The sequence below is a fragment of the Medicago truncatula genome, chromosome 2 (genome assembly GCF_003473485.1).
Source record: "Medicago truncatula cultivar Jemalong A17 chromosome 2, MtrunA17r5.0-ANR, whole genome shotgun sequence".
NCBI classification, from domain to species: domain Eukaryota; kingdom Viridiplantae; phylum Streptophyta; class Magnoliopsida; order Fabales; family Fabaceae; genus Medicago; species Medicago truncatula.
In genome coordinates this window covers 37,727,337-37,736,521 of record NC_053043.1, presented here as the reverse complement: position 1 = coordinate 37,736,521, position 9,185 = coordinate 37,727,337, and the positions used below count along the sequence as shown (strand labels likewise).

General features: G+C 32.0%; 1 long non-coding RNA gene across 1 annotated transcript; it reads right to left on the bottom strand.

Annotated features, from left to right (window-relative positions):
• Positions 1 to 5,639: 5,639 nt before the first annotated feature.
• LOC11410826 (uncharacterized) lies at positions 5,640 to 7,609 on the bottom strand. Its single transcript, XR_003009638.2, has 3 exons — positions 7,347 to 7,609; positions 6,906 to 6,977; positions 5,640 to 5,956 (listed from the first exon to the last, which is right to left on the bottom strand). It is a non-coding gene; the product is annotated as an uncharacterized lncRNA (long non-coding RNA).
• Between the last annotated feature and the right edge of the window lie 1,576 nt (positions 7,610 to 9,185).

The following is a 9,185-nucleotide window of genomic DNA, read 5'->3' as shown; positions in this document are numbered from 1 at the left end:
GATGATGATGACGACTCTATTTATACCTGGGGAAATATCCGCATTTTTTTTTTAAGTTGGATCGGTTGGTGCGGTTTTCTTCAAACAATACAATTTTTTGTTTCCAACATTAAAATCGAGTTAAAAAGGTAAAACAAAACATATTTTCGACAAGGTTTCAATGTTTCTAATTTCATTCCACATTACATTTTCATTTTCACCAAACCACATAAACCAAGTTAAAAACGTGGACAAAAATTAATTATATTACGTAAGAAATGTAAAATACTTAGATTTATCATTCTCTAAAAGTTCAAGTAGCATATAAATATATTTTTAAAATAAAAAGCAGAGAAAAACTTAACAAGAGAAAAAATATGTCATTTTACAAAAGTTTCCACTGAGTTTCTATAAGTATTGGTCTAGGTAACATATATTTTAATTAGTGGTTTTATTATGTTGCGGTTTGATTTGGTTTGGTTCGGTTAGTAAAATGAAAACACGCAAACCAAATCAAACCATGCAGTAGAGTAAAAAAAGTGATCAGAATACATCCAAACCAAATGCAGTTTTTTGTGATTTTTGGTTGATTCGGCTTGCGGTTTTTCAATTGGTTTGGACAATTTGGACACACAATTTCTCGTACCATATTTTGAGACCATATATTTTTTTTTACAATCTCAACACCATATCCTAATCCATCTCATTTTAATTGTTGCTTGATGGTTGTGTCTGATTTTTAAGGAAATTATTAATTAAATTGATTTTGATGATGAATTTAGTACTCTATCTGATCAAATTTATAAGAATTTTTTTTTTTTTTATAGAAATGAGGGCCTAAGCCCTCAAAAAATAACTTTTTATATTCCTTGAGTAATACATTTATGATTAATTGAATCTATATATAGTCCAAATACATTTGTTATTCAATGAATCTAAAAAGTTGTTTTTTACTTATAAATGTGACCATATAGAGTATTATTTACCAAAACATTTTTATTAATTGAGTTAGTGGAATTATTAAGTGAAGTGAAATTCATAGAGAAAAAAACACTAAAGTGACACATAAAATTAGATTGAGAAAATATTATTATTAAATGTAGACATCATGCACGAGGAGAGTTTTTTTTAAAGAAATCATTCCTAAGGAGAGATAACAAGCACGAGTTGCACTTGGATGATATTAAACTTTGGCGACATTGTATCTATCTCTCTCATAATCAATCATTATCTTTCATCAAAATACACTAATGTCATCAAAACAATGTCACCCAAATATTTTACTAATAGACACAAGATGAGTGAGAAAAATATAGGGTTTGTTTTTAAGGTTGATAGTATGATTATCAGGAATGTGAGATTGAAAATGCATTATTCTCATGTTTGTTTTAAGTTTTAAGAATGTATTCTAAAAAATGTTATATTTCCGGAATGTTATTTACATGGAAATAACATTCCCATGGGAATAGAACTCAATTTGTTAAAATTTTCCACTACCACTCACATTTATTTCCATTTTTATTTTTTTAATTAAATAACTTTGAATACATTCCCAAAATATTTAAATTTTTACGAAACATATGAGTAGAAATGTTATTCCTCCTGACCAAAAAAAAAAAAAAAGAAAAAAAGAAATGTTATTCCTAAAAATATTATTAGGAATGTTATTTCTTATCTTGAAACAAACACACCCATGCAATTTAAAATTTGGAAACCATATAAATATATTATTTGTATGAAAATCTAAATTAAAAAACATTTCTCATAAGATAAAAAAAAAAAGGAAAGAAAAAGAAAAGAAAAGAAAAAGATCTTAAAATGAAGACACACGTACATTTTAAGTCTCTATTTTTGTTGATTCACAATTTCTGCTTCTTTTTTCTAAACCTAAAAATATAGCTCCTCAATTTTATAAATTTAAAAAAAATTCCCCGCTGCTAAATTTTCAAATGAATAACAAAACAATTATTGACAAAAACAGCAGGGCCTTTGTGATTTCAAATCCTTTAACAAATATATGTTCCAATGACTAACTTCTGTGTCTTGATTATGCTCTATTTAATTTGTTATCGGTTGATTTCTCCAGCATTTATAAAAATATATAGACTTCATCATATGCTTTCCTACAAGTAGAATAATTAAACATCAACAACATTTGCAAGTTAGTAACATGACATGCAAGACAGACCAATATCAAAATCATAAACACATCTTAGGCTTACCCTGCCTTAGCATTGAAAATGGGACTATTATGGTAAATAGGATTGTCGAACAACTATTATGGTAACTTATTGCGGGGAATCTGTTTCCGGTTGCATTGGAGCTTATTTGAATATATTTGCGAATGCAAATTTATGATACTACAATCACAGATTATGAACATAATTTTTTTAATAATTACCTCTGGATGCCACTGGATGCCATTGGAAGAGAGGGATAATAGTATAAGTCACTTCTATATGTGCATATATTGTATACCTTTGAAAAACAGTTCCTTCTATATGTGCATTCTCCACAAATTGAAGAGTACTTGCCTGATTTTTTGCCTTTAATTCTTCAAGAATGTTTTTGTCCTATCATCAAGAAAAAGAACAGCCAAACTTGGAAACAATCGATAGAAAAAAGAAACTGGAATGTGTTGTACTTGTCACAAGTCTTCAACTTTTTATCAAAATTTCATTAATATCGTTCAAAATGTTTAACATATGCATAGAATAATATTTGACATTGATACGACTGCACTAATTAATTATAATTTAACACAAACACACGCCAGACACCATACACATCTTTAATATGAAGTATCAGTGCTACATAGACTACTAACTAGTGAATTATTGTAGCTACTATACTTGGTGTTCGGATCAAAGCTGGAGAATTCCTTGATTTTTTTTTTCTTTTGTAGTTTACTTGTAATGAAAATAGGGATCCCTATTTATAGAGTTATATGGACGTTGTGGACCACATAAACTGTCGGTGCAATGTGGATCACACAAAAGAATCCAATGATGAAGCTTTCTGGAATATACAATCCGAACCAACCCTCACCCTACAAAAAGAGCCAAGTTTCTCGTAGTTTCTGAAGTAAAATAATTTCACAAGAAAGGGGGGTTTGAATTGTGACCTGTTAAAAAATTGTCTGATAATAATTTTCTTATTATTTAAAAATCACGATTAGTTTGTTAGTAAATTAATATTAGCAATAATAATTGTAAGGTGTGTGATTTCGAATAAATAAATTAAAAGTAGATAAGTAGAGAGAAATGACATAAGCAAATTATCGTGGTTCTTCAAACACCGGCTACTTCCACTTCCCACACAAGTGTGAGATTATCCATTAGGTAGTTGCGTTAAATAACGTTAACCACAACTCCTCTTTTGTTTTCTTTTTCTTGTTCACAAATGAGTAACCTTTACCCTTGCTAGATCCTACTGATCTTTCCTGCAAACGAGTAATTCTACCTTTGCTTTTACAACCAAAAATAAACGAGTGTCAATCACCTTTGCTAGATCTTCTTGATCTCTTCTTGCAACCGAGTGATTCTACCCTTGTTTTTACAAACTTATTATCAACAAGCTTTTATAATCCAATAAAAAATAAATTCTTACTTGAATCAATTATCAAATAAAAATTAGTAATACTTTACTAAAAATAGCTCAAAACAAAAGAGCAATTTTAGTTCATTGGAAATAAAAAGAGAGAGCTTTGTGAATTTTTTGCTTGTGTGTGTATATGGCTTGCTTTCTCAAAAAATTCGATGGTTTTCTCTTGCCCACACCATGTGTATTTATAGGCCAATCTTGTTTTGTTCCCAATATATTTACTTATAATATGTTTGCTTCTTGTTGTTCCAAATTGTGTGCAGATAAAAGCCAGCTAGCATCCTTTACAATTTCTCACGTGTGCCAAGCTTAAGGCTTTACAGCCAATCATCTCTCATGCAAATCCACGTGTGGCGTTGTGTATGGTTGCTTTCTATAAAATATCCACTTTGTTTGCTAACATCTTGTTTCCTTGTCCATTTACGGTTTAAAGTAATAGTTTGTTTGTACTTGGCTCCTTATGATTGATTTGATCTTAAGTGGTTTTGAAGACATCCAATACCAAAGATAAAAACCACTTGTTGTATATATGTGCCAACGTGTCTTCTTTTGCTTGGGCAAGTAAAAATAACTCTTTAGAGAACAAATCATTGTATCCTTTATTTGGGACTATCTTCCTGCAACTAAAAATTTCTCACACAACGATGTTAAATACAATAATATTATAATTCATTTATAAAATAAAATTTAAATATTTTTTTTTTCATCTTTAAAATCTAAAATAGAGATATATGAATATTATCTAAGAGTTTTACCCATGATCATATTTTTTCGAAATATGGAATCCATGCGTAATCCGAATTACATAATCCGGACTGCATCAGAAGCTTTTGGCCGGTGGTCTGCACCACATAGAAAACGTTTTCAAAGGTTGGTCAAGTCAAATAACGTGTTTTTACACGTTTTTTTGACTGAATTAATGACTTTCACACCTTTTTTAATCATCCATCCCTATAAATAGGCTTCATTTTCTCACAATTTCTCACACCCTCTTCTCCTCTTCTCCTCTTCCTTCTACAACGATGTGTTTCTATCGTTGGCCTTTCATAGAAAGAGGCCTATTTGGAAATCCATCAGGGGTTATATAATTGGTCAACGGGGAAGGGGCCAGTCTGGGTGTGAGGTTGGTCTGTCTGGGTGTTATATTGACCATCATGGTCTCTTTTTCCCTAGAGGCCCCTGTGCTTCCGCCAACATTGTTTTCTTCTTCCCCTCTCTACCCTTTCCTCCCCCCCTCTTTCCTCTCCACCAGTGGCTGGAGCCACTGGTATAACTTACCCCATTCCCCTTATAAATAGTTTTAGGTTCTTGTGTAATAAGATTAGAAATAGTTTTAGGTTCTTATGTAATAAGCTTAAAAAGTTTCATCATTATTGTAATGTATTATTCATATATCAATAAAATGAGTTATTTTTATCTTTTTGTCTTTTTATTTCTGTTTTATATTTCTATTTGCAGTTATTTTACGAATTTGAAAGCTTAAAATGAAAAAATTATGAAAAAAGATCATTCCGGATTTTAAAATTCGGAAAATACTAACAATACAGTTTGGAAAACATAATCCGGACAAGGGTATTTTTGGACAAAAATAGGGTGCACGAGAATTCCATAGGGTGGGAAAAGTAATACTCTAATACTTAAGTGTGCGAAATATTTTTTCGCACAATGACCGTCTGATATCGCTCTTTCTCATTTACTATCCACTAAGAAAATTAATCCCTGAATATTTCACCATGAAATCATGGGTGCTATACTGTGTTGTTGTTGCCACCGCCTCACTATTCACTGAGAAAATTTTGCCTCTCCAGTAATTGAAAACGGTGCTACGAAGTCGAGTCAGACAAAAATAAACATAGGAGTGACATTTTGTCATCTTTGCGCAGAGGTTGTAGTGTTAGTAACCACGGTGACGGATAGCCGCAATTTATAGACGGAAGATTGTTGCAACGACAGCTATCAACGGCGGAGACACTGTCACGACCCAAAAACACTTATCGTGACCGGCGCACAGACTTGTACATTTTAGTCCGGCAAGCCTAACGACCAAACTCGACAAATGACATAAATAATTTACAGATATCCATTTTTTCATCAAAATAATGTTTACAAAAATTTGGACAGAGTATCCCTTGTATTTTTAACGTTACCAAGATATGAATCCTGTCCATAAACCTGTCACATCATCCAGAAGCTCAAAAAGACAATTTTTACATAACTGTACAACTCAAAATGAGGCACTCTAACTCCATATAGCTGCAGATACATTGACTGAATATTTACATAAATAAAGAGCCATCCATCAAGGAGGCCTACCAAAAATAGAAATGATGGACTTCGGATCTACTTGCAGCTTCCTACTCAGCTGCTCGGGAATCTGAAAAAAAATAGAAAAGAAAGAGTAAGCCACAAGGACTTAGTGAGGAGACAACAACCACCACCGACTAGAAGGGAAACACACAAGGGCACGATTATTTATTTTTCTCAAATCTAATTTTTAACTTACAAAGCTAGTACCCGTATAAAAATATGATAAACTCACAATCGAGTGTGCCATGAAAATTCGGAAAACATCGTAACTTAATCAAACCAAATAAAAGTATATTAAAATTCCAATGTTGTAAGGAAGTGAACCCAAATCCACAACTTAAAGAAAATATAGAATCGCGTATAATGAAAAAGGAATCGAAATAATCAAATCCAAATAGAATATAAAATCAAATTCCATTTAATTAAAAGTAAGTATAAAATCCAACTTTATTGAAAATAGTCAAATGGGTGAATCGAGAACTAGCTCCATCTCGTTGATAGCCCTCTCCTCCTAATGGTGGCCTTTCCATGGGGCGGCTCCATCTAACGGATAGCTCTTTTCTCTCGACTCAAAACAAAGTGTAAAACATTTTCAATTAGAGAGTTTACCACTCATTGATAGCCCTCTCCTCCTAATGGCGGCCTTTCCATAGGGGCGGCTCCATCTAATGGGGTAACTCTACCTAATTGAAAACACATACTAGGTGCACCTAGGTCGTCATAATGATAATCATTTTTCTCGAACACAGGTTTAAAAACCATGATTTTGTAAAACATCAAACTTGTGTCAAACGTACACAATCAAATTCCAATTTGCAATCCTTTGCTTATAAGTTACAGATAACATCCAAATAGAGACCACAATAATATCAATGACTTTTAAAAATGTGTCAAAAACGAGAAAAATATTCGAAGGGTGTGTTCCCCATTTTTGTAGATACTTTTAACATATAAAATCATAAAATATCAATAATAACGATATTGAAAATAAGCGATAATGATCGTCACCAACTCACAGTTACGATGAATCAACTAAGCGTGCTCTCCAACCATCCCGGGAGAAGCATGTGAAGCATCCGGCATCGTATCTGAGCATTAATAATGTTTTCACATATATTAGAAACTCATTCCAGAACTTTAGTAGCACTAGATGACCATGAAATGCAAGTTGAATATGTGTTATCGCATTATTGATAACATATAGGCTTCCAGAACTTATTAATTTATTCCCAACTTTTGTTTTAGACCGAATATGACACAAATGCTTATTCTACAAGGAACGAATAGCAGAAGCAATATGCCTACATTGCTTAAATTATATATAACCATTCAAAGTAAATGAAAGTCCATGTCATATTTATATGTTGAAATCTTTTATACTTTACTCTCAAATTAATTTCTAACTCACTAATCATGTCTAAATATGCATTAATTGAAATATAAGTTGATAAATATACCTTAAAAAGTCTCAATGAGCAACCTTCACAAAATGGGTATTTTTCTTCTCAGAACCCTAACCCCAATCTCCAAAATCAAACCCAAATTAACTTGTAATATGAAATTGTTTTACTTTGGTGAATAATTTCTCTTATGGGTGTTTGATTAGTGTGTGGAATTGGTTGATTATGGAAAGGGAAGAAGCAAAATGGAAAGAAAAGTGAGAACAGAGAGAGCTACGGGAGGAAAAGAAAGAATGAGGGAAGTGTTATGCTTTTCTTTTTCTTTTTTCCACGTGTGTCTAGTAACTTATATATATATTTTATTATTATTATTATTATTATTATTATTATTATATGGATTTTAATGAAACGGTGTGTTTCAGACACGGTGCTTGACGGCGGGGATGAAACAAACATATTGCAGAAAGGTTATATGTGGTGGTTGTCCAGCTACTATCCAAAAACCGCCGTGCAAAGAGGTTGTTGCCAGAAAATGAGTCTTTAGTAGCGATCCCATAATGGGAATGTTATGTTTTGAACATTTTTTTATTTATAAAATGTAACATTAACATTAATAATGAGTTTGCAGTGCAGTTAGGATCTAGGGAAGAATAGATCACTATGCTGCTGTTCATGTTTAATTAAGTATTTCGATGTTTAAAAACTCTGTTTTTATTTCTCTATTTATGCTTTAATTATGTCTGAACAAGGATCAAAACTGCTGCTAGTATATGTGCAGGTGAACATTGCATTTTGGTGAATCTCTCTGATGTTTTGATATGAATCCTTGTATTGATCTTTATGATCTTTTTACCTAAATGAATTATGTTGTTTATGTTCTATATTCTCATTTTGCATATTAAATCTTGAATGCATTAATTGAAGGGGAGTTCTTTGATAAAATTATTAAACTCAATTGTTCATAAACAAATTCTGGAAAACTCTAAAAATGGCACAAAATTTTAGTTGCTAAAATTGAGGGGGAGTTTTTAACAAATTTTTCAAAAAACTCAAAATCAAAATCAAAATAAATTAAATGTTTGTCATCATCCAAAAGGCTACGGTTATGGTGCATAAGAAATCCTCATGCACCCTGCATAAATTCAGAAATGGTTTTTGTGAGTTGTACTCCAAAACCATTAGATGTATTTAATGGTTTCCAGCACTCTGCATAAATCTCAGCCCAATTATGCCAAAACCATTTTGCTGTGGAAATGGTTTCTGTGAGTTGTACTCCAAAACCATTTCTGGATTTATGCAGGGTACATAAGGATTTCCTTATGCACCATAACCGCACCCATCCAAAAGGGGGAGATTGTTGAGACAAAATCCTTATTTGATGTTTTAAAGATTACAAACATATTATATTTATTTAATCTTGTTATCTACTAATTCGTTTTGTGAGAATTTGTTTCATGAGAATGAACTCAGAACGTTCTGGCAAAAACGATGAAAATAGAACAATACATCAAAAGTGAACAAGTCTGCACAGAAAGAAAGCATGACTGATTATGTTTTAATAAATGTCTATTGGGCCATAAGAAAAGCTTTAAGCCCATTTGAAAAAGAAAGCCCATTAATATCTCATGAATAAGATCACATGGCTTATTTAAGCATGACATCACTAAAGCAAAGGGACATGACATCATCAGCATTGGGCAACAAGTTATACAGCTCATTACAACTGGTTCTCTCACGCGCAAGCAAGCAACAGTGCTTTCAAAGCCAGGAAAATCAGAAAGAACATTCTGGCTATTTTTAAGAAGAAAAGAGAAATCAATTGAGACTTTGGACAACTATCAAAAACGCGTCCAACAACTCTATTTTCTCACTTGATCACCAAGACACTCCTCACCT